The sequence below is a fragment of the Schistocerca nitens genome, chromosome 1, assembly GCF_023898315.1.
Source record: "Schistocerca nitens isolate TAMUIC-IGC-003100 chromosome 1, iqSchNite1.1, whole genome shotgun sequence".
Classification (NCBI taxonomy): Eukaryota; Metazoa; Arthropoda; class Insecta; order Orthoptera; family Acrididae; genus Schistocerca; species Schistocerca nitens.
Genome location: NC_064614.1, coordinates 517,118,899 through 517,144,973, shown reverse-complemented (window position 1 = coordinate 517,144,973; position 26,075 = coordinate 517,118,899).

Below are 26,075 nucleotides of genomic sequence, written 5' to 3'. Positions count from 1 at the left end.
TGCCGCCTCCACGTCTCAGCTCCTCTGCAGCACACATCTCGCCAGCTGCAAGTCACGCGGCCACACGACGTAAACAGGGTAACGTACTGCCGCTCCAGCATTGCCAGGGCGTACAGATCTCAGTCGCTACTTGCTGTCAGCTGCACCTACATAGAGTAACTTCAGTAGATTTGCTCATTCAAAGTCTGCCCAGCGTCAGATTAACTCAGCTTGCGTTATCCACATTTTCAGGGCCAGGGTACTTGCTTAACTGATCAACTAGTTAAACTGACTTTGCCCACCAGGATCCACCCAGTGAAGTATTAAGTCATCTTTTAGTTGTTTAGGGAATTCAGTCTATAAGTTTTTAGCATAATTTATGTCTGGAAAAAATAAGTGTTGTTAGCACACTAAATTTTGCCAACCTCCTCAATCAATTAAATAGTCCAAACAAGTTATCTCTCAAGGTCTCTTGTGTTTTCTGATGAATGCAGGATCTGTTTCAGTGTCAGTGATGGCTGCGTGTAGGCTAGGAGTAGGCCAGTTGAGGGTCTACATCCAACCTGCCTGTGTGCTAGACGCACTGGACCTACACCTATAGTTATGGTCTGGGGTGCGATTTTGTATGACAACAGGAGCACTCTCGTGGCTATCCCACGCACCCTGACTGCAAAACTGTATGTCAGTCTGATGACTTTTGTGGCACCATTCAGCACTCCAGGGGGTGTTTACCAACAGGATAACGCTCTCCCACATACCGCTGTATTAAATCAACCTGCTCTACAGAATGTAGAGAGTGTCGACATGTTACGTTGACCTGCTCCATCACAAGATCTGTTTCCAATAGTGCACGTATGGCACATCATCGGACGACAATTCAAGTGTCATCCACAAACACCATTAACCCCCTGTATTGACTGACCGAGAGCAAGAGGCCTGGAACTCCATCCCGCAAACTGACATCTGACACCTGTCCAACACAATGCATGTACGTTTGGGGGCTTGCATTCAACATTCTGGTGGTTACACCGGTTATTAATCCTATTTAACATTTACAATGGTATATATTTCTCTTACGTTAACCTGTGATCTTGCAATAGTAATCACTTAAATAAATTATCTAGACAATTTTATTCCCGAAATTTCATCAACCAACAGTAATCATCTTTTGGTGTTGCGATTTTTTTCCGTCAGTATATAAAGACATACTCCACCAACAACCCCATCAGATCATTTATTATGTTGTGAACGAAAACGGTCCTATAAACATCTTCTAGTGAAACTTCCTGACAGATTAATCTAGTATTCCAGAAGTTGCTTCTTTATCTGATGGTTTTGCCTGAGTAAGTAAGGTGTATTGAGTTATATTTCCTAGTAATTTCTGAATCCAGTTACAAAACGTGGTCCTATAATACGCAAGCTTACTTTTTTTCTTATCGAAGCGACAGTGCAGAACTGTATCGGACGCCTACCGTGAGACGACTTCGACTTGGGCGCTGTCATCTACAGACCTATAAATTGATGTGAATGAAATGAGTAAGCTGAGTTTCTTGAGTTCTTTTTTGATCCTATTTAAGATTTCCTTTTTCCAGAAAGATTGTAATGCGCAGTCACAAAACATTTTCCATAATCACTGAGCAGATTGGTCTTCATGAGAACTGGATTGACTTGCGCCTTTTCCCAACCGCTTGTAAGAATCTTTACTTTGCTCCAGCAGCTTTGTATAAACTGTTGATAGAAGAGCAAGTTGCTTCACTTAATGCGTATTCGCTCATACAGCTATCTCACCAGGCCAGATAATTTTTCTCCGTTGAGTGATCCAGTTTTCTTTTCCACGATCACGTATTTCAATGTCTGCCATTTGGGTCTTTGTACGATAGTTGAAAGGAGGTTCCGTTTTACGACCTTCCGTAATGAGACGGTTTCAGAATACCGAGTTAAGTATTTCGGTGTTCTGCCTGTCAATTCTCATTTCAGTTCTAGTACGATCGCCAAGAGAATGAATAGACGATTTTGATTCATTTACCGACTTTACATCATACCAAAACTTGGCAGGGTTTTAGATCGGTCAGAAAATTTTACTCCCGAATTAACTGAATGCTTCTCGCATTGTTCTTCCTGCGCTCATGTTCTTTTCGTCCAGCCTTTGTTTTTTGACAAGCTTTCGTATTCACGGAAATCTATGGTAAGGATCTCTAAGCATTTGCAGTATCTTTCTGACACAGTTATTGAACCACGTCATGTCTCTCAACCTAGCTCGGCATACACATGTGTAATGCGTATTGTATAACACTTTTGTATTGTGCCTTTTGATCATAGTCCGCAGCTCGTGGTCGTGCGGTAGCGTTCTCGCTTCCCGCGCCTGGGTTCCCGGGTTCGATTCCCGGCGGGATCAGGGATTTTCTCTGCCTCGTATTGACTGGGTGTTGTGTGATGTCCTTAGGTTTGTTAGGTTCAAGTGGTTCTAAGTTCTAGGGGACTGATGACCATAGATGTTAAGTCCCATAGTGCTCAGAGCCATTTGAACCATTTTTTTTTATCATATTTTTGTCCCCGGATGCAAATGTTCCATGTTGAGACCTTTGATAACCTACAGTCTGTTTGCTGTCGTAGTTACGAAGCAAAACTGTTTTCCTACCTTTCTTTTAGCATCAGTCGGCGTTCATTACACAATGGTGCGCAAAACTTAAGGACGTAAGTAACTTACGTGTGATGTGTCAGTACCGAGTAACATAGCTCGATGACACTTGGACCACACATGGAAGGAACTGCTACAGCGTAGTACAGAAGATAACTGAAAGGAATATTTAATTAGGTCAATAGAAATGACACTTTTACTCAAGGACAATAATTACACTGAAGCCACTGGGATTCATAATGGTTCCCTGGACACTACAAAAGGCAGGACATGATTCTCTAATGGGTGTATGATCACCACGGCACCACGGAGAGCAATGCATGCTCTCCAATGTCTTCCCTTGTTGACCACATGTTAGTGGAACGTCCCAGGATACGGTACCAGAAGGATAATGGGTAAGCGAGCAACAATAACTGTATTTACTATCTAATACTGGAATACTGAAAACCTGATACGATAACTTATTCACACATATCTGCAACGATGCTTTAAGGTAAAGAAGCAACCTTTAAACAACCAGTAAAAACAATGAAAAAACATGTTACAGGACAATATAGTTACACATATACACTCCTGGAAATTGAAATAAGAACACCGTGAATTCATTGTCCCAGGAAGGGGAAACTTTATTGACACATTTCTGGGGTCAGATACAGCACATGATCACACTGACAGAACCACAGGCACATAGACACAGGCAACAGAGCATGCACAATGTCGGCACTAGTACAGTGTATATCCACCTTTCGCAGCAATGCAGGCTGCTATTCTCCCATGGAGACGATCGTAGAGATGCTGGATGTAGTCCTGTGGAACGGCTTGCCATGCCATTTCCACCTGGCGCCTCAGTTGGACCAGCGTTCGTGCTGGACGTGCAGACCGCGTGAGACGACGCTTCATCCAGTCCCAAACATGCTCAATGGGGGACAGATCCGGAGATCTTGCTGGCCAGGGTAGTTGACTTACACCTTCTAGAGCACGTTGGGTGGCACGGGATACATGCGGACGTGCATTGTCCTGTTGGAACAGCAAGTTCCCTTGCCGGTCTAGAAATGGTAGAACGATGGGTTCGATGACGGTTTGGATGTACCGTGCACTATTCAGTGTCCCCTCGACGATCACCAGTGGTGTACGGCCAGTGTAGGAGATCGCTCCCCACACCATGATGCCGGGTGTTAGCCCTGTGTGCCTCGGTCGTATGCAGTCCTGATTGTGGCGCTCACCTGCACGGCGCCAAACACGCATACGACCATCATTGGCACCAAGGCAGAAGCGACTCTCATCGCTGAAGACGACACGTCTCCATTCGTCCCTCCATTCACGCCTGTCGCGACACCACTGGAGGCGGGCTGCACGATGTTGGGGCGTGAGCGGAAGACGGCCTAACGGTGTGCGGGACCGTAGCCCAGCTTCATGGAGACGGTTGCGAATGGTCCTCGCCGATACCCCAGGAGCAACAGTGTCCCTAATTTGCTGGGAAGTAGCGGTGCGGTCCCCTACGGCACTGCGTAGGATCCTACGGTCTTGGCGTGCATCCGTGCGTCGCTGCGGTCCGGTCCCAGGTCGACGGGCAAGTGCACCTTCCGCCGACCACTGGCGACAACATCGATGTACTGTGGAGACCTCACGCCCCACGTGTTGAGCAATTCGGCGGTACGTCCACCCGGCCTCCCGCATGCCCACTATACGCCCTCGCTCAAAGTCCGTCAACTGCACATACGGTTCACGTCCACGCTGTCGCGGCATGCTACCAGTGTTAAAGACTGCGATGGAGCTCCGTATGCCACGGCAAACTGACTGACACAGACGGCGGCGGTGCACAAATGCTGCGCAGCTAGCGCCATTCGACGGCCAACACCGCGGTTCCTGGTGTGTCCGCTGTGCCGTGCGTGTGATCATTGCTTGTACAGCCCTCTCGCAGGTGGGTCTGACACACCGGTGTCAATGTGTTCTTTTTTCCATTTCCAGGAGTGTAGAATGTACAGGATGGCAGCCAGTCAAGGAATATTTTAGGGAATTGGTTTAAGAAATTTGTTTCAAAGGCCCAGTGGAATCCTTAAAAGTTTTCTCCCAGAGTAGTTCACGCCGTGTCTACGTGACACAAGTTGCCCGACTTTCAAAACCGAGGTAGTTCTGTCCAGTTAAAGATGCTGACAGGAGACACCCTGAGCCCTCTGCTGAAATTGCTAGCGAATTCACGCCATTGATTTTAGTCAATAGCGTGCGCGGGATACCGATAACGTGTGTGGACGCCGGAGCGTCCTGAGGTGCAGAGCACACTTGCTTCACTCGCTTCGAGGAGAATAGACGTCTTTTTGGAAGGCAGAGCCTCTGGCTCTGCTTTTCACGCCCGGCCACCAACGTAAGTTAACATGAACCGCTTCCTCTTCCGTTGCCCATTTCAGTTAATTGTTCGACCTCCTGGACTAGCCTAAACCTGGTAACTTCCGACCCATGGCGCGGCCTTGTATACCGTACCCGGAAATACACTACGGCCAGTAAAATTGCTACACCACGAAGATGACGTGCTACAGACACGAAATTTAACCGACAGGGAGAAGATGCTGTGATATGCAAAAGATTAGCTTTTCAGAGCATTCACAAATGGTTGGCGCCAGTGGCGACACCTAAAACGTGCTGACATGAGGAAAGTTTCCAACCGATTTCTCATACACAAACAGCAGTTGACAAGCGTTGCATGGTAAAACGTTGTTGTGATGCCTCGTATAAGGAGCAGAAATGCGTACCATCACGTTTCTGACTTTGATAAAGGTCGGATTGTTGCCTATCGCGATTGCGGTTTATCGTATCGCGACATTGCTGCTCGCGTTGGTCGAGGTTTAATGACTGTTAGCAGAATATGGAATCGGTGGGTGCAAGAGGGTAATACGGGACGCCGTGGTTGATCCCAACGGCCTCGTATCACCTAGCAATCGAGATGACAGGCATCTTATCCGCATGGCTGTGCACGGATTGTGCAGCCACGTCACGATCCCTGAGTCAACACATGGGGACGTTTGCAAGACAACAACCATCTGCACAAACATTTCGACGACGTTTGTAGCAGCATGGACTATCAGCTCGGAGACCATGGCTGCGGTTACTCTTGACGCTGCATCACAGACAGGAACGCCTGCGATGGTGTACTCAACGACGAACCTGGGTACTGTTTACAGCATCATGATGGTCGCATCCGTGGTGGTGACATCGCGGTGAACGCACATTGGAAGTGTGTATTCGTCATCGCCATACTGGCGTATCACCCGGCGTGATGGTATGGGGTGCCATTCGGTACACGTCTCAGTCACCTCTTGTTCGCATTGACGGCACTTTGAACAGTGGACGTTACATTTCAGATGTGTTACGACCCGTGGCTCTACCCTTTATTCGATCCCTGCAAAACCCTACATTTCAGCAGGATAATGCACGACCGCATGTTGCAGGTCCTGTATAGGCCTTTCTGGATACAGAAAATGTTCGACTGCTGCCCTGGCCAGCACATTCTCCAGATCTCTCACCAATTGAAAACGTCTGGTCAATGGTGGCCGAGCAACTGGCTCGTCACAATACGCCACTCATTACTCTTGATGAACTGTGGTATCGTGTTGAAGCTGCATGAGCAGCTGTACCTGACTCAATGCCCAGGCGTATCAAGGCCGTTATTACGGCCAGAGGTGGTTGTTCTGGGTACTGGTTTCTCAGAATCTATGCACCCAAATTGCGTGAAAATGTAATCACATGTCAGTTCTAGTATAATAGATTTGTCCAATGAATACTCGTTTATCATCTGCATTTCTTCTTGGTGTAGCAATTTTAATGGCCAGTATTGTATATTCACGTTATTGTACCTAATTTCATGTTTTGTCATTTAACGGCAGCCCTGGATGCCCACTAGCAAATCCTGACCGCCTGATCTCCTGCACACTGTCGTCACGAGGCATACGTAACAACCACCTCCCCACTTTCTCAAACCCTGTATACATTTATAAATGGTGTCAGAAGTGCCCGTATACTTCACAAGAACTTTCAGAACAACAAGAGGATAAATTATCAAATATATTTGAAAAAAGTTCTAGTGTGGTGTCACCGCCAGACACCACACTTGCTAGGTGGTAGCCTTTAAATCGGCCGCGGTCCGTTAGTATACGTCGGACCCGCCTGTCGCCACTGTCAGTGATTGCAGACCGAGCGCCACCACACGGCAGGTCTAGAGAGACTTCCTAGCACTCGCCCCAGTTGTACAGCAGACTTTGCTAGCGATGCTACACTGACAAATACGCTCTCATTTGCCGAGACGATAGTTAGCATAGCCTTCAGCTACGTCATTTGCTAAGACCTAGCAAGGTGCCATTACCAGTTTATATTGAGATTGTTTTTAGAGTACCGTCAAGAGCGATGTACACCAATTATGGATTAAAGTTAAGTATTCAAGCCACTACGTTCTTAATTTATTAGACTCAACTCCTTTAATTGTTCCAGACCTCACGCCAGTCTGCGTGAGTTTAAACGCGTGTATTTCGGCCTCCTCTAGCAACACGGTGTTGGCTCTTAAGCCAACACAGCATCTAGTTTAACAGTAGTTAAAATTCTCAATGATTTTACCAAGTGGTAAGTAAAACGTCCTTAAAAATATCGTTAACAGCAAATGGATAAGTCCCCAGAAGCGATACAGAATAATAGTTCAAATCCAATTTGTTTAAGATGAAAAGAGCAATTACTGGCAATTACAAGAACTCGAGTGAATAATTCAGTTCATCCTGACAATGAAATAATGGAAAAGGAAGCACAATCAATCACAATAATTTACCAGGTTGACCTGTGTGACAATAGAAAAACAATTGCAATGTAAGTAAAATAAGAACCTTTTAAAAACGTAAGCAAAAAGCATTATCCGTTAAAACCCAAATTTGCTCTGATTTACAGAACTGCTCAGAGAAGGAGAGCCACTCCCCGAGTCAGAATTTATTGAAATAAGAATCACACCCCAAAATCATATAACGATCAGCAATTTAGGCTGGAATAAGGCAAGAAACTCAGATAGCTCGGCGTAAAAATGGTCAAGATACAGGAAGGAAGCTGGAATCAAACCACCACACTGGCGACTGTAATACGCATCGGAGCCATGCCGCAGCGAGCCAACACATGCTGCACTTCACTGTCTCTCGCTCCCGAAGCCCGCCTCGCACAAGTACACAGCGGCCAGCACCGCCACAACCGACAGGAAGTCACAGTGGGTTCCGCTTGTAGAATAAATATAAATGTTAAAAGGCTGTAAATGAAATCACTTGACCCAAAACTATCGGCATTCGATAACAGGAGGTTGCGACGCAAATAACCTAAATAAAGATCCCTAGTAGCGTCAAATTACCAGAGATTCTATAGGGAAGTAACAACCCATATAATAAATAGCCAAAATCACCATATTTAATTTACATAAACATGTGGCTAAAGGTAATAAACTCGAATAACAGTACTTAAACAGGAAACTGGAAGGCCAACGACGTGGGCAGGTAGTCCACACTGTCGAGCTTACCTTAAATAATGCAAGTGTAGTAACCTTATTGACACGTGCATAGCTGGTGCGCATCAGGAAATCTAAAACATAGTTCAGTAACATAGCCTGCTTGGTTAAAAACTGATAATGACCGTAATAAATACAGACTTTAAGAAAGATAAACTTTTAAACGCATCAAGTTTAAACTACTAAAGGCCCGCCGTTACGGCCGAGCGATTCTAGGCGCTCCAGTCCGGAACCGTGCTGCTGCTACGGTCGCAGATTCGAATCCTGCCTCGGGCATGGATGTGTGTGGTGTCTGTAACGCTGGAAATGCATATCCTCCTATTTCCATCTATTGTACTATAATTTTTTTTCCTTATTTTGTTACCTGAAGATATGACATTTCTGTCATTTATGTCGATGTATAATTGGTTTGTTTTGTAAATATTATTTGTATTTTTACGCTGGGTCTGGCCTAGGGAAAACTATGCTATCGAACGATTACATCGACAGTTGTGTGGAGAACAAAAGTGTTTAGAATCTTTGGTAGTGTTAACTCTGCCGCATGGAGCGCGGGCAGAGGGAGTCTGGCTGGAGTAGGGCGGTGGAGCAGGTGTGTTGTGTGAAGCTCCCGCGAGTTGCCGCGCTTTCTGGGTTTGGCAGCATGTTATTGCGCTCGACTTGCTATGATAGTTTCTGACGCGGTGTCGCGGACGGGAAGCATTAGCTGGCGCACATCAAGAGCCCGTTTCGCCTGGTGACCGTGTCGAGAAGAAGGCGCGCCAACATCTGCTTCTGCAACAGCCTCCCCGATCGACGACTGCAAACCTTCAATCAACCAACAAGGAAGACTGGAAGCACGTAAAGTTTTCGAACTGTATGGCAGATCTCAGCTTTTCAAACTGTCCAATTTGCCTCACAAAATTACAGCAACGTAGCATGAACCTTTGTTGCTCATTGTCCCAATTGCATTACCAAGCAGGGTCCCTTCCTTTTCCGGAATGAACCCGAGTGTCGTTGAAATTCAAACACCATTCCATTTCACTGCTTTAATTTCAAAGTTCAGTTAAGGTATTCATAGCTGGCTACAATATTTAGATTACACAAGCACAAGTTAAGAGTGCGAGTTTTGTTACCATATTTTAGCTTACCTGTGACTGCAGCTCAGCTTGGTATGTACTAAATTTTACTATTGTTAATTGTTCAGAATCATTTAATTCAAGTTCAAAGTTAAATCTCTTATTTCTAAATTGTGTAGATTCAAGTAGCTTTTAAAATGATTGTTGAGGTGTAAGGTGTCAGACAAATCCAACACCTTCCATGAAAACCCTGACATGATAAGCAAATCCAGTAGTATGTCACATAGCTCCGAATAAATCGTGACATTAAATTAACCAAAGTAATACGAGTAACGAGTGAGCAAATGGAATACCACAGACTAACACAAGAATGTCTAAATGCATGTCATACCTTCCCACCGTGGGACAGACGCAGTTCCGAGGGGAGAAACGAGAACAGAAGCAGGGAGCAGAACCGTGTTAAGCTGGAAGGCCCTACGATAAGTGACGGACGGACACCCACGTCGCCAGCTAACCGCTAGGACCACACCGCCCGCAAGTTTTAGCGTGAGACTTTTTCGCGTCTCTGTTACGTTGCAAACTTTAAAAAACATTGCCCAACCACGAAAAGTATAACGTTTCTCATTGGATGGACAGAATTTTTGTAGGCGGAGCTTAAGGTTAAAATGAGACCCTGATTGGTCAGATGAAAACACAGCCATATAGTTTTTTTAAACCAACTTCGGTAAATTGTAGTAAGGAGAAGTTAGGAGGAGAGTTACTTCCGAGACAGCGAGGTGAGCGGAGCTGCGTCGGCCGCCGTCCCCTGACGAACACCGACAAGGTAATGAACACACGCGATGCCGCATTTTTGAGCGCATATGGCTTCACTCAGAACTGCAGAAGTCTCATCTGTTACACCCCCTTTTTGCGTAATACTAGTGTCGATCGTCAAATAAAGCTCATGGTGTTCACATTTGCCACTTGAAGTAAAAATCTGAAATGCGATGATTTTTCTGTTATATAGTTATTGAGAAGCCACATCAGCCACTGTAATTTACGACAAGTTAGATAAGTAATGAAAAAGATAATTGAGGGTCACCATAGACCATTTTGATAGTTTTCTCTTTTGTGAAACTTAATTTAAACCTAGATTATAGATGTGATATGGCATAGGTCATCCTTCGATCCATTGTAGAACTTGGAAACCCATTCAGGGAATATTCGTTCACATTTTTGTTGAACGCAGTTGGTTTTTTACCATCCTGTATTAAAACATTTCCTTTTATGAATAGTGCAATTTAGAAATAATGTTTTGTGAGTAGAATAAAATTTCCAATGGTAAACTTAACTGCTTTTTCGACGTTATTTTACCAGCTAACTAAAAATAGGAAAGCCTTGAACCCCTTCCACTAAATTTAGTTAGTATTAAGATTATTTTACAGGGAGTGCAGTGGAGCTGACGCTGAAATCATTAAGTATTTGGTTATATCATCGCTAGTCTCACTGAACTCTTCTGAATTCTACATGTCATGTGTGGTCTGGCGTCTCCTTACCAGCAACAGGTCCCAGACAATTCCCTAAAAACTAGACAATTCCCTAAAAAATACGCTCAGAGCGTCGTTGCACGAAAGTGGTAGGAAGACACGATATAGAACAGACAGACAGCATACAGAATGTTAGAGAGGTAGCCCAAGACTAACCTTATTTTATTGAATTTCGTAGTGCTTCTGCAACAAAGTTCACTATTAATTTCAGTCAATAAATTAACTTTCAATTTTCCCTTTTTATTAATTCTTTTGCTAAATTAAGTCAGAGTGTAGAGAAATTTATTGCTTCTGACAAACATTCAGTTTTCCAACAACACGTGTCAACCTCCAGTTGCCACGCTTTTAGTGCTAATTATATGTGCATTAATATTTCATTTTCAGTTATTATAGTAGTTGTCCATAGGACTGGCGACAATAATTTTCCCAAAATCTCAAATATCAATTAACGCCAATTATTTGTTAACGTAACGGCCGCACATTTACTTTCTTTATTAATTTTACCCTTTTCTCAAAATTAATTTCCACCAATTTCATTTGCATTTTTCCTTTCATTTAGATGTAACCCTTTCCTCCCTCTTTACCGACAAATTAACTTCGGTGACGATTGCTTTTCCCAAATTTCCATTAGGTGCATGCGGTTTAATTTTTCGCTGTCATTTAGGTCGATAAGTGAGGGGGTGGTTACATGTCCTTTGGTTATTTAGGTTTAAGTAGCTCTAGGTCTAGGGGACTGATGACCTCAGATGTTAAGTCCCTTAGTGCTTAGAGCCATTTGACCCATTTAAACTATTAAGGTATTTAAGCAGATACTTAACGTGAGAAATCCCATCCACAGCACACCCTGAAAACTGGGCTGCGCTCGAAAACCTTTTACAAATATCGGGCAAAATTACACAGTAAGCCGCTAACAAGGCTGTAAGCCAACTCAGAGCAATGGAGGCTGGAGCAACGCTTTATCACGTAGCAGTAGGCAGGCTCACAGAACCAACAACCCCAAGGTTTACCCACCAAAGTCATGCATCAGTGATACTGTACTAGCAAGTCAGCAAGAACAGGTCACAGAAGTAACGCACGAATATCGCCCGAGAGGCACGCAGCCGATTAATCCACCACCTGTCCCCAAACAGGAAATAGCAAGCTCGTCAAAACACAGAAAGCAACACGTGCTGACTGCCACTAGCACAGCGCCACGTTCCGCCTTCGACCCGGAAGGCCGCCCAACTTCATCTCATATCTCTCTCTGCCCCTACGGCTGCTCGCCAAAAGCCGAAGTGGCACGTCGCGGAACGCAAGTGCAGAAGGTTGTGCCAGCAGGCCGAAAGAGGAATCGTGGGGATCCAGGACGGCTCAATTATTAAGGAATTCTTGTGAAAGCGACCGCACTCCTTTTTTGTTCAAATGGCTCTGAGCACTATGGAACTTAACATCTGAGGTCATCAGTCCCCTAGAACTTAGAACTATTTAAACCTAACTAACCTAAGGACATCACATACATCCATGCCCGAGACAGGATTCGAACCTGCGACCGCAGCGGTTGCGCGGTTCCAGACTGAAGCCTCTAGAACCGCTCGGCCACACCAGCCGGCGCACTCCTTTCTGGTCCAGTCTCTACGCGCTTGGCTTCCCCTCAGTCGATGTCGCCGATGTGTGGCTGTCCAGAATTCTTTGTACGACTGGAAGAACTCGAGCAACTTTGTCCCGGACTTTCATTCATTCCAGCGAATGTTTAGTATGTTATTTTTACCTATCTTGTCTTTAAGTTATGCGAAGCCCCAGAGAAACTGGTGTAGGCATACGTATTCAAATACAGAGACATGTAAACAGGCATAATAAGCGCTACAGTCGGCAACGTCTATATAAGACAACAAGTATCTGAAGCAGTTGTTAGATCGGTTACTGTTGATACAATGGCAGGTTATCAAGATTTTCGTAAGCGCGTTTGAACGTGGTGTTGACGCACGACGGATGGGACATATCTCCGAGATAGGGATGAAGTGGGTAATTTCCCATACGACCATTTCACGAGAGTACCGTGAATATCAGGAATCCGGTAAGACATCAAATCTCCGACACCGCTGCGGGCGGAAAGAGATCCTGCAAGAACGGGACCAACGACAACAAAAGAGAATCGTTCAACGTGATAGAAGTGCAACCCTTCCGCAAATTGCTGCAGATTTCAGTGCTGGGCCATCAACAAGTGTCAGCATGCGAACCATTCAACGAAACATCACCGAAGGCCCACTCGTCTAGGCTTGATGACTGGACGACACAAAGCTTTACGCCTCGCCTGGGCCCGTCAACACCGACAATGGGCTGTTGATGACTGGAAATATGTTGCCTGGTCGGACGAGTCTCGTTTCAAATCGTATTGAGAGGATGGATGTGTACGGGTATGGAGACAACCTCGTGAATCCATGGACCCTGCTTGGCAGCAGGGACTGTTCAAGCTGGTGGAGGCTCTTTAATGGTGTAGGGCGTGTGCAGTTGGCGTGATATGGGACCCCTGATAGTCTAGATACGACTCTGACAGATGACACGTACGTAAGCGTCCTATCTGATCACCTTAATCCACTCATGTCCAGCAGGACAATGCGACACCCCAAACACGCAGAATTGCTACAGACTGGCTCCAGAAACACTTCTGAGTTTACACACTTCCGCTAGTCACCAAACTCCCCAGACATGAACAGTATTGAGAGTATCTTTGATGCCCTGCAACGTGCTGTTCAGAAGAGATCTCCACTCCTCGTACTTTTATTGATTTTTGGACAGCCCTGCAGGATTCATGGTGTCAATTCCCTCCAGCACCACGTCATACTGTTGTAACCGCAGGAACAAGCCAAGTCTAATTGCAGTACCTTGAGAATAGTACGTAGGAAGAAGATGAAGTTGTAGCGCTGGACGCCAGGCGTGGCCGAAGGGTCAGCCGAGGCGGCAGTCAAACTGTTGGGCAGCGGCGCTTGATAAGAAACCAAACAGCCAGCAGATACAAACGAAGGTCTGTGTAGGGACTCATGATAAGCAATCAATTAAGGAGTATTAACAGAAAGCATTCCTGGCTAGAGAGAGAGGTCTGGGAGTGGAGAGAGAAAGAAAGAGGGGCCCTTGGTGGGGACAGCGCTACGTCATGAGGAGCCAATGAAGGGCTCAGGACGCAGTGCGTGACCATAAAGGGCGAGGCGTCTCTGTACCTCCACTCAGCCTCTGAAGAACAACAGCAACAACAATGCTTTAACGATACCAAATAAGGACAAGTTGCCTTCGACGCTACGTCATGCCAAGCGCTGGCGGGGTCGAAGGGGAAACGCTAACAAAACCCGAGAGCACGCCGCTCTGAGAGCGTAGTCTTGTCTGGTCGAGTAGTTAGAGCGTGATAGCAGCAGCCGACTTGGGCTGAGGAACGGGCTGTAGGCAGGCAGCCGGAGATAGTCGCTGAAGAGCGTTAGGGCGTAGCCGTGGGACTCTAACGTAGGGTGCTAGGAAATATTGCAGAGCTTCTAGTAGGCAGTCGGAACGGTGGAGTCAGTCACCGTCTCTGTATTAGACTTAGCCTTCCTGTGAATGCAACCACCACGCAGTTAGGGTGAGCTGTATTCATTCACAATAAACTGCAATTTATTAAAGTTAGCAAGACTTTAATTCTACCCGCTTCCTAGCCTTGTACCTTCACACCAGGGATTTCTACATCTTAGCCAGATCAAAAAGTCTCCCTCTCACTAAGGTCAACCGGCTAAATCCCATTCACGAACCGTGTCGCTCAATCCCTCGCAATACCCACGCTTGGGACGCGACAATACATCAGTCGAGTCTAAGCCACGTCGTGTTGGGGTACTTCTGTGTGCTTGCGGGGGCCCTACACGATATTAGGCAAGAGCATCAGTTTTTATTGGCTCTTGTATAACAGTCATGAGGTCACTAACTTTCTCCTCTATGTAAACTATTTATAAAACTTCAGGTCTGTTAGTTACTGCTGGCCGCGGTGGACGAGCGGTCCAAGGTGCTTTAGTCCGGAATTACGAGGCTCCTACGGTCGCAGGTTCGAATCCTGCCTCGGGCATGAATGTGTATGATGTCCTTAAGTTAGTTAGGTTTAAGTAGTTCTAAGTCTAGGGGACTGATGACCTCAGATGTTAAGTCCCATAGTGCTTAGAGCCATTTGAACCATTTTGTTAGTCACTAATGTTCTAAGCTGTTGCCCTCATGAGTCAATTTTCTAGGTAAGTGTTCGAAGTAATTTTCACAAAAGATGTTCAGAACAGTTTCACATGAATCATTGCCCCTGGCGCTAGTTTTAAAAGCTTGATACTTCCATTGTATAGCTACCAACGGTGATTCGTTGCATAACAGGTTCAATACTACTCAATGATGATGGCGTCCTCTTGGGTAAAATATTCCGGAGGTAAAATAGTCCCCCATTCGGATCTCCGGGCGGGGACTACTCAAGAGGATGTCGTTATCAGGAGAAAGAAAACTGGCGTTCTACGGATCGGAGCGTGGAATGTCAGGTCCCTTAATCGGGCAGGTTGGTTAGAAAATTTGAAAAGGGAAATGGATAGGTTAAAGTTAGATATAGTGGGAATTAGTGAAGTTCGGTGGCAGGAGGAACAAGACTTCTGGTCAGGTGACTACAGGGTTATAAACACAAAGTCAAATAGGGATAATGCAGGAGTGGGTTTAATAATGAATAGGAAAATAGGAAGGCGGGTAAGCTACTACAAACAGCTTAGTGAACGCATTATTGTGGCCAAGATAGATACGAAGCCCACACCTACTACAGTAGTACAAGTTTATATGCCAACTAGCTCTGCAGATGACGAAGAAATTGAAGAAATGTATGATGAAATAAAAGAAATTATTCAGATAGTGAAGGGAGACGAAAATTTAATAGTCATGGGTGACTGGAATTTGAGTGTAGGAAAAGGGAGAGAAGGAAACGTAGTAGGTGAATATGGATTGGGGCTAAGAAATGAAAGAGGAAGCCGCCTGGTAGAATTTTGCACAGAGCACAACTTAATCATAGCTAACACTTGGTTTAAGAATCATGATAGAAGGTTGTATACATGGAAGAACTCTGGAGATACTAAAAGGTATCAGATAGATTATCTAATGGTAAGACAGAGATTTATGAACCAGGTTTTAAATTGTAAGACATTTCCAGGGGCAGATGTGAACTCTGACCACAATCTATTGGTTATGACCTGTATATTAAAACTGAAGAAACTGCAAAAAGGTGGGAATTTAAGGAGATGGGACCTGGATAAACTGAAAGAACCAGAGGTTGTACAGAGTTTCAGGGAGAGCATAAGGGAACAATTGACAGGAATGGGGGAAAGAAATACAGTAGAAGAAGAATGGGTAGCTTTGAGGGATGAAGTAGTGAAGGCAGCAGAGGATCAAGTAGGTAAAAAGATGAGGGCTAGTAGAAATCCATGGGTAACAGAAGAAATATTGAATTTAATTGATGAAAGGAGAAAATATAAAAATGCAGTAAATGAAGCAGGCAGAAAGGAATACAAACGTCTCAAAAATGAGATCGACAGGAAGTGCAAAATGGCTAAGCAGGGATGGCTAGAGGACAAATGTAAGGATGTAGAGGCTTATCTCACTAGGGGTAAGATAGATACTGGCTACAGGAAAATTAAAGAGACCTTTGGAGAGAAGAGAACCACTTGTATGAATATCAAGAGCTCAGATGGAAACCCAGTTCCAAGCAAAGAAGGGAAAGCAGAAAGGGGGAAGGAGTATACAGAGGGTCTATACAAGGACGATGTACTTGAGGACAATATTATGGAAATGGAAGAGTATGTAGATGAAGATGAAATGGGAGATACGATACTGCGTGAAGAGTTTGACAGAGCACTGAAAGACCTGAGTCGAAACAGGGCCCCCGGAGTACACAACATTCCATTGGAACTACTACCGGCCTTGGGAGAGCCAGTCCTGACAAAACTCTACCATCTGGTGAGCAAGATGTATGAAACAGGCGAAATACCCTCAGACTTCAAGAAGAATATAATAATTCCAATCCCAAAGAAAGCAGGTGTTGACAGATGTGAGAATTACCGAACAATCAGTTTAATAAGCCACAGCTGCAAAATACTAACACGAATTCTTTACAGACGAATGGAAAAACTAGTAGAAGCCGACCTCGGGGAAGATCAGTTTGGATTCCGTAGAAATACTGGAACACGTGAGGCAATACTGACCTTACGACTTATCTTAGAAGAAAGACTAAGAAAAGGCAAACCTACGTTTCTAGCATTTGTAGACTTAGAGAAAGCTTTTGACAACATTAACTGGAATACTCTCTTTCAAATTCTGAAGTTGACAGGGGTAAAATACAGGGAGCGAAAGGCTATTTACAATTTGTACAGAAACCAGATGGCAGTTATAAGAGTCGAGGGACATGAAAGGGAAGCAGTGATTGGGAAGGGAGTAAGACAGGGTTGTAGCCTCTCCCCGATGTTATTCAATCTGTATATTGAGCAAGCAGTAAAGGAAACAAAAGAAAAATTCGGAATAGGTATTAAAATCCATGGAGAAGAAATAAAAACCTTGAGGTTCGCCGATGACATTGTAATTCTGTCAGAGACAGCAAAGGACTTGGAAGAGCAGTTGAACGGAATGGATGGTGTCTTGAAGGGAGGATATAAGATGAACATCAACAAAAGCAAAACGAGGATAATGGAATGTAGTCGAATTAAGTCGGGTGATGTTGAGGGTATTAGATTAGGAAATGAGACACTTAAAGTAGTAAAGGAGTTTTGCTATTTGGGGAGCAAAATAACTAATGATGGTAGAAGTAGAGAGGATATAAAATGTAGATTGGCAATGGCAAGGAAAGCGTTTCTGAAGAAGAGAAATTTGTTAACATCGAATATAGATTTAAGTGTCAGGAAGTCATTTCTGAAAGTATTTGTATGGAGTGTAGCCATGTATGGAAGTGAAACATGGACGGTAAATAGTTTGGACAAGAAGAGAATAGAAGCTTTCGAAAAGTGGTGCTACAGAAGAATGCTGAAGATTAGATGGGTAGATCACGTAACTAATGAGGAGGTATTGAATAGGATTGGGGAGAAGAGAAGTTTGTGGCACAACTTGACTAGAAGAAGCGATCGGTTGGTAGGACATGTCCTGAGGCATCAAGGGATCACAAATTTAGCATTGGAGGGCAGCGTGGAGGGTAAAAATCGTAGAGGGAGACCAAGAGATCAATACACTAAGCAGATTCAGAAGGATGTAGGTTGCAGTAGGTACTGGGAGATGAAGAAGCTTGCACAGGATAGAGTAGCATGGAGAGCTGCATCAAACCAGTCTCAGGACTGAAGACCACAACAACAACAACTACTACTCAAAAACCTACGAATACCAGCGTCGTCTGCACGTGGTGTCATGTCAGGTCCTCCTGAAATTTCGTTTACGACTCACATGACTCATCAGATGATTTTCGAGACACGTGGTAATGAATACATTTCCATTTGGAGAACTTCCCAACGAACTATAAGGTGCAAGAAGCGTTTTCTCTCTAAGCACACAACTTATCCTCTCAAGTGGTCATCATTCAGTACAAGACACGGTGAAATTCATTAAGTGTGATTAGAGAATTCAAAATCTTGGCGGGATATCATTATCTTATAAAAGGTCCTTATCCACGGAAACTACTTTAAGCATTTTGTATGGTGGTTAACGGCAACTTTATTTTACAAGTATAGTTTCTTAAATCCTTTGTTATATTCGACGGCTCTTCACAATTTTACTATCGTTACCTCAGCGAGCGTCGCAGTGACTAAGCTATCGTCAAATATGAATCGACTCTATTTAATAATACACTAAATTCATTTATATTTCATTTGATAACTCATAAATGTTTCGTCAAATAAAATTTAAAACTGATGTATCGAAAACCGCAACAGTGCGCACCAGACATTGGATTGATATAGGTAGAAGCGTATTTACATCTGCGGAAATATGCATGCAGAAGCTATCATCATTTCAATGACAGCTGCAGGTATTAAAACTAACCAGTGTACCAAACGACAATATTTTTAAAAAAGAACTGTATTTTGTCGAGGTCGACGCGGGCCACCTTTGCTAGAATTGCCTCTTCAGGATAAAGACTACAAGGTACTGTACTCACATAATTCGACAGTACTCTGCCATGCGGACAAACAAAATTGATTTCATGCAGTATCTCCTTACACTGTGTTGGATGAAAGTACAGAAGGGCGTATCTTACATTTATAAGTAAAACGTCAACACGCCTATCGTGAACCATTTTAACAAAAGCCACCAAGAACTCCAAACTTCTCATTCGAAGATCATTGTAAATCTTCATCACGTAAGGACTCCCTGGGATAAATGGCTCTAAGCACTATGGGACTTAATATCTGAGGTCATCAGTCTAAGAACTACTTAAACCTAACTAACCTAAGCACATCACACACATCCATGCCCGAGGCAGGATTCGAACCTGCAACCGTAGCGGTCGTGCGGTTCCAGACTGAAGCGCCTAGAACCGCTCGGCCACACCGGCTGGCTCCCTGGGATAATTCACGCAAGACTCTGCTAACATAACAATAATTCTTAACAGCATGTAGAACAAAATAAAGGAACAGCCGTATCTCAATTACTTATTATTTTTCTTTAATCTATCAGTTTCGGCGCTTCACTAGTGCCATCCTCCGGCCCCTATACACACTGTAAACGGATGCTTGGTGCAGTACGGCAGAAGCCATCAAATAAATCTAGATTCGAGGAACATTTTTCTGAAGTCACTTCAGAAAAGGATGCCACATGCTTAAAGAAAAATAAATAATAGCTGATTAAGTTACAGCTGTTGTTTCGTTTTTGTTCTACATGCTAAGAGTTATTGTTATGTTCGCAGTCTTGCGTACATTATCCCAGTGAGTCTTTATCTGACAAAGATTTATAATGGTCTTTGAATGAGAAGTTTGGTGTTCTCGGTGGCTTTTGTTAAAATGGTTCACAACGTGCGTGTGACGTTTTGCTTAAAAATGTAAGATACGCCCTTCTGTCCCGAGTCCGTTTTGGATCGAAGAATAGTTCTTAACAGTATATCCGTGAAAGGTCGGGAAATTCCGGGCGAGGTGACATATGTAATGTATTAATAGCAAACAAATAAGTGAGAGTGAGGAGTAGACATGACTGTCATATGGAGTAATCACGCAGATCATCTGTAACACTTGTTGTCTGTCAGAACATGACTTGAAGAAGTGCCCTACCCCCAACCTCGATTACGAAGGTACGTTTTGCTTTGTCTCACTTGTTCACTTTGGGGTCCTTTCGGAACGATTAATCGCCTTGCTCTGCGTTGCGTAACGTCGCTCGAAAACGTGGAGATTTAGTCTGTATACAGGGCCAGATTTAAAGGGTCAGAAAACTGACTGCAGCTGCAGTTCGCTGTTCTTCGCCCCACCCCAATCTCTCTCTCTCTCTCTCTCTCTCTCTCTCTCTCTCTCTCTCGCTCGCTCTCCCTCACACACACACACACACACACACACACACGTCAGTAGCTGCCTACTTCCTGTTACAAATTCGTCCTCTGTCACGGCGATTCGAATCTCCTGATAGAGATCTACCGAGCACCTGCCTTGTGAATGAAGCAGATATATCAGCAACTGTCGAAACACAGTTACACATTCAAGAATTAAAAGTGCGCAGCCGCTATAAGTGGACACATCCGCCAGCGCAGAAAGCTTAAAATGGGTTTGAATGAAATCTGCACTTTTGCGACAACCACCATCACCACTTCGGCTCTTTTACGGAAGCCAGCGCGCTGAAACGTCACGGCTGAGTTGTTTCCGCAGTGGAAGATACGCCCGGACAAAACGCCCTTCCCCCCGCGGGGCAGAGCGGTGAAGTTCACGCTCTCCGACACGGCGCGCTAAAAGTTCACAGCTTTTGTTGCGCGCGAGCGTCGGTTTGAAAGCGACGCCGAGGGATGAGAGCCAGGTGGCAAGTGGGGCCGCAGCGGGCCGGGGTGACGTCAGACCTCGGGCGCGGCGTGGCGAGGCTGTGTATACAGCGGTGCGAATGCAATATTTCACGCGGGAATGGTCCCGCAGAGTTTTGGTCCATTACGTAGATTGCACAGCGGCGGCGGTGAGCGATGCGCACGCGCTCGCGCGCGCGGACACACACACACACACACACACACACACACACACACACACACACACTGGGCCAGGCCGTGCTTTGTGGCTGCTGGCAGCCCATCAGGGCGCGCTGAGCTGCCTTTGGGCTCCGCGGAACCGCTACACTGCAACTGCTCCCGCAGGGCCACGAGCGCCAACAGCTGCCGGCACGCTTTTTCAAAACAAATAATCAAACAATTTCTACGCGCGCAGCGACCATTATCTGACGCTTCGCAGACAAATAACACGGTTATCCGATGAAATGAAAACTGTTTAGGCATTTCAATTTAAAAAGTCGTCCGCACAATCGCTCCTACAAAGATTAATTTTCATTTGCGTCAGATATTGAGCAATAAATCTCTAAACGGAAATAAAGTCCTTTTGTTACCGAATTGCTTGTACTCTGATCGAGCCCGTTGGATTCGGCACTTAATCTGCTGATGTAGCTGACGAATTTCTGCAATACGTTCGCAGCAATGAGATTGTACGTAAACACGATTTTTGGAGAAATTCATTATCCCATTTGTTCCGATGACCAGCTTAAGCAGCTCGGAGTATTTCGATTTGTGTTATCTCCAACGTTCCCTGCGAGTTAACTGTTTTCATTGTTCTGGGGTGTCCAGCCGGATGCAGTCGTTAACGAAACACGGTATGTAGACGTACTTTTCCACAATCGTCGGATGATACTTGCAGAATGAACATCTTTGCTACATCACGTCTCCTGTGTGTTCTTAATCGCTCCCCACCCCTCACCACCCAGCCGCACGCCGCATCGGGTGAACAGGGATAGGGCAGGGAGAGAAAAAGGCGAGGGATTGGGGGAGTGTCGAGGGAGGGAGATACGATCACCGAATTCTGCGCGCGGACCCCACCCTTCAGTGCTTCTGCCCCCCCCCCCCCCTCTTCGCATGGCACCAAAGTCGCTCTCGACTAATGCTGTGACTTCTGTTGGCTAAGCGCTGGGTCCCGTCCTTCACTGGCAGACAGGGGCTTCACTCTCAAAGAAAGACAAAATTCCACTTAATTAGTTATCATTAGAGCACAGTGGAAGACTTTAAGCGTTTAGATTTAATAAGAAGAGTTTGTCATCTCAGATGACAAAGTGGAGTACTCCGCTGCACTTCAAGCTGCAAAGTTACGAAATTTTTTTGAAAACCGCAATAATAATGTTTTATTCACACAAAAGTAATCCGTGTTATAAAAAAACGTACGTACATTCTGACCAGTAACCGCAAGGAAGCTATTGATGGAAGAAAATATGAGATATAAATACACACCAGTGGATTAAAATATAGCTTATGTCAATGAGGAGATAAAATGCTTCGGGTCCGAAAGGAATTGCTGTTCGAGGAGCTTCCTGATTTTCAGTTTCATTCAGAAACGTGCTAATCTACTGAAGTAAACATACCCTCTCTTGCCGGCCGGGGTGGCCGAGCGGTTCTAGGCGCTACAGTCTGGAACCGCACGACAGCTACGGTCGCAGGTTCGAATCCTGCCTCGGGCATGGGACATGGATGTGTGTGATGTCCTTTAGTTAGGTTTAAGTAGTTGTAGGTTCTAGGGGACTGATGACCTCAGATGTTATGTCCCATAGTGCTCTGAGCCATTTGAACCATACCCTCTCCAGATGATGTTCTAAATATTGTTTGCATCAGGAACTGCTCACGATGGAACAACGATCACGTAAAACTAGGCTAGGAAACAGATGCTAGACTCACATACGCTGGAAGAATCCTAAGGAAAACGTTCCTTCACAACCGTGATACCTTACAAAATCCTAATTCGACTGATTCTTGAGTACCGGTACTGCAATCCTTTTTTTTCTTTCAGGCTTCTCATTGGTTTGAGAAGCCCGCCACGAATTCCTCTCCGGTGCCAAACTTTCCATCTCAGAGTAGCTGTTGCAACCTACGTCCTCAATTATTTGCTGGACGTATGCCAATCTCTGTCTTCCCCTACCGTTTTTCCCCTTTACAGTTCCCTCTAATATAATGGAAGTTTTTCCTTGATGCCTTAACAGATGTCCTATCATCCTGTCCCTCCTTCTTGTAGGTGTATTCCAAATATTCCTTTCTTCACCAATTCTGTGGAGAATCTCCTGTACTTATCGGTCCACGTAATTTTCAACTTTCTTCTGTAGCACCACAATTCAAATGCTTCGATTCTCTTCTTTTCCTGTTTTCCCACAGTCCATGTGTCCCCACCATACAATTCTGTGACCCAAACGTACATTCTCAGAAATATTTTCCTGTGTTAGATGCTAGTAGACTTCTCTTGGCCAGGGATCCCCACTTTGTCAGTGCAAGTCTACGTTTTACGTCCTGTTTTCTCCGTCCATGAGGCGTCATTTTGCTGCCTAGGTAGCAGAATTTCTTAACTTCGTGTACTTCTTGATCCTCAGTTCTCATGTTACGATTCTCTCTGTTCTCCTTTCTGCTACTTCTCATTAGTTTCGTCTTTCTTCGATTTACTCTCAAACCATATTCAGTACTCAGTAGTCAGTTCATTCCATTCAATAGATCCTGTAATTCTTCTTCTCTGTCCCTGAGGACAGCAGTTTCATCAGCGAGTATTGTCATTCATGTCCTTTCATCTTGAATTTTAATCCCATTCTTGAACCTTTCTTGTTTCTTTCATAGCTTCTGAGACGCATAGATTGAACAGTAGGGACGGAAGTCTAAATGCCCATATTTTTCATATAATTTAGAACATGGTGCACCATTTTACATTGTCAGACTTTTTCCAGGTTGACAAATCCTACGAATGTGTCTTGATGTTTCTTCAGGCTCGTTTCCATTGGCCAACGGCCTTACCGCAGAGTTAAAAAAAAATGGTTCAAATGGCTCTGAGCACTATGGGACTCAACAGCTGTGGTCATAAGTCCCCTAGAACTTAGAACTACTTAAACCTAACTAACCTAAGGACAGCACACAACACCCAGCCATCACGAGGCAGAGAAAATCCCTGACCCCGCCGGGAATCGAACCCGGGAACCCGGGCGTGGGAAACGAGAACGCTACCGCAGAGTTAACACCAGTTCCCATCAGATCACCAAAGTTAAGCACTGCCAGGCTTGGCTAACACATGGATGGGTCACCGACCGAGTCTGCCAAGCGCTGTTGGCAAGCGGTGCGCACTCAGCCCGTGTGAGGCCAATTTAGGAGCTACTTAACTGAGAAGTAGCGGCTCTGGCCACGGAAATTGACAATGGTCGGGAGAGCGGTGCGCTGACCACATGCCCCTCCATACCCACATCCAGTGACGCTTGTAGGCTGACACGGCAGCCGGTCCGTACGATTGGGCCTTCCGAGGGCTGTTCGAACAGATTTTAATCTTGTTTCCTTTATCATCCGTAACGTCAGAACTGCCTGTCTCACGCCTTCGCTTTTCCTAAAACCGTACTGATCGTCATCTAACAGAGCCTCAATTGTCTTTTCCATACCAGCAGTAATTGATATAGGACACAGAGCAGGTGGGATGTGCGCTTCGCACGGATTCGTGAAGCCACCACGAGACCGACATATTCATACTCATCCATTTCCAGCGCAGCGCTAATTGCGAGGGAGGCGTCGCACCTCTTGGAGAGGCTTGCAGTGAAGCTATATATTATTTGTCCTTCGTAAATCTGCTTACGGCGGCGATGCAATGATATAAACTCCAGTGTAATAGATTCTACTTTTCTCTTTCTTTCATACCTATTGTGTTCCAGTCTTGCACCATTCGCAAAAGGGAAAGGACAGCAAAGAGGTGGACGGAGTAGGACGGGGGAGGAGGATAATAGTGGCACATGAAGCATCCACCACCATACAACGTAGAGAGTACAGACTCGGGTGGTGGTACAAATTCTCTCCTGCTCTAGATTCCTTGGTTGGTTGGTTTGGGGAAGGAGACCAGACAGCGAGGTCATCGGTCTCATCGGATTAGGGAGGGACGGGGAAGGAAGTCGGCCGTGCCCTTTGAAAGGAACCATCCCGGCATTTACCTGGAGCGATTTAGGGAAATCACGGAAAACCTAAATCAGGATGGGCGGACACGGGATTGAACCGTCGTCCTCCCGAATGCGAGTCCAGTGTCTAACCACTGCGCTAGATTTCTTCCAAATGACCATACCGTAGGACTGTCAGAATAACTTTTCTCCAATGTCTTAAAGGCTACTCACATAGTTCTCCAATTCTACCTAGTGTATTTTTTACTTTATGTTTCATCATTTCGTTTCAGAGGCTTCGAGTTTTCTTGTTCCCCACTATCAGGTTCTCTATTAAGTGCTGTGCTTCAAACGTACAGCATCAGATTAAGCCGTGTGGTTGAGCTCTTTTTTTCATAAAGGAAGTTTTCTTCGCTGGTCTTCGTTCCTTTCTTTCAATCGACAGACTTGCTTTCCAGACAGCGTAATTCATATACTGCTTGTACTAAGAATTCCACAACTTCTATGTTTAGCGTAAGAAACATTTCTTCTCCTCTCTATTGTTTTCTTCTATCTTCTCTTCATACTAAATTAAACTCCGTTGGAAAGTGCCCTGAAGGCCTAACGGTGTCGAGCAGCCGCCGTGTCATCCTTAGTCTTGAGACATCACTGGATGAGGATATGGTGGTCAGCACACCGCACACCTGGCCATTCTCGGCTTACGATACCGGAGCCGTTACTTGTCAATCAAGTAACTCCTCAATTTGTCTCGCCAGGACTGAGTGCACCCCCTTGGCAACAACACTCGGCAGACCCTAATGCTCACCCATCCAAGTGCTAGCCAAGCCCGACAGAGCTTAACTGCGGTGACGGGAACCGATATTATCATTGTGGCAGAGACAGTGGCATCTTTTTTTCATTCGTAGACCGGCTTTCCGCTGTACTGTGTGATCTATGACTGTTGATTCTTTCATACTTCCTCCTTTCAGGCAGAAAGACAATATTATCTTTCAGCCTCAGCACTGAAGACTTTTTCCAAGGCAAATAACTTTCAAATTGAAACCGTGTCTTAGAGATGAATTTTGTTTATTTGAATTCCGTAACTACTAATGCGATTTTGTTTCTGTGTACATTATTCTTCATGTTCTTCTTCGTTGTCTTTCAGATATTAAACATCATCCAATTTAGGCTTCCGAACTGATTCTCTGGAAACATAGCATACACATTTTACTTCTTCTTTCCATTGTTATTTGTAAACAGCTTCAGAGCTGTCTACCCTTTCTCTTCGATGCTAT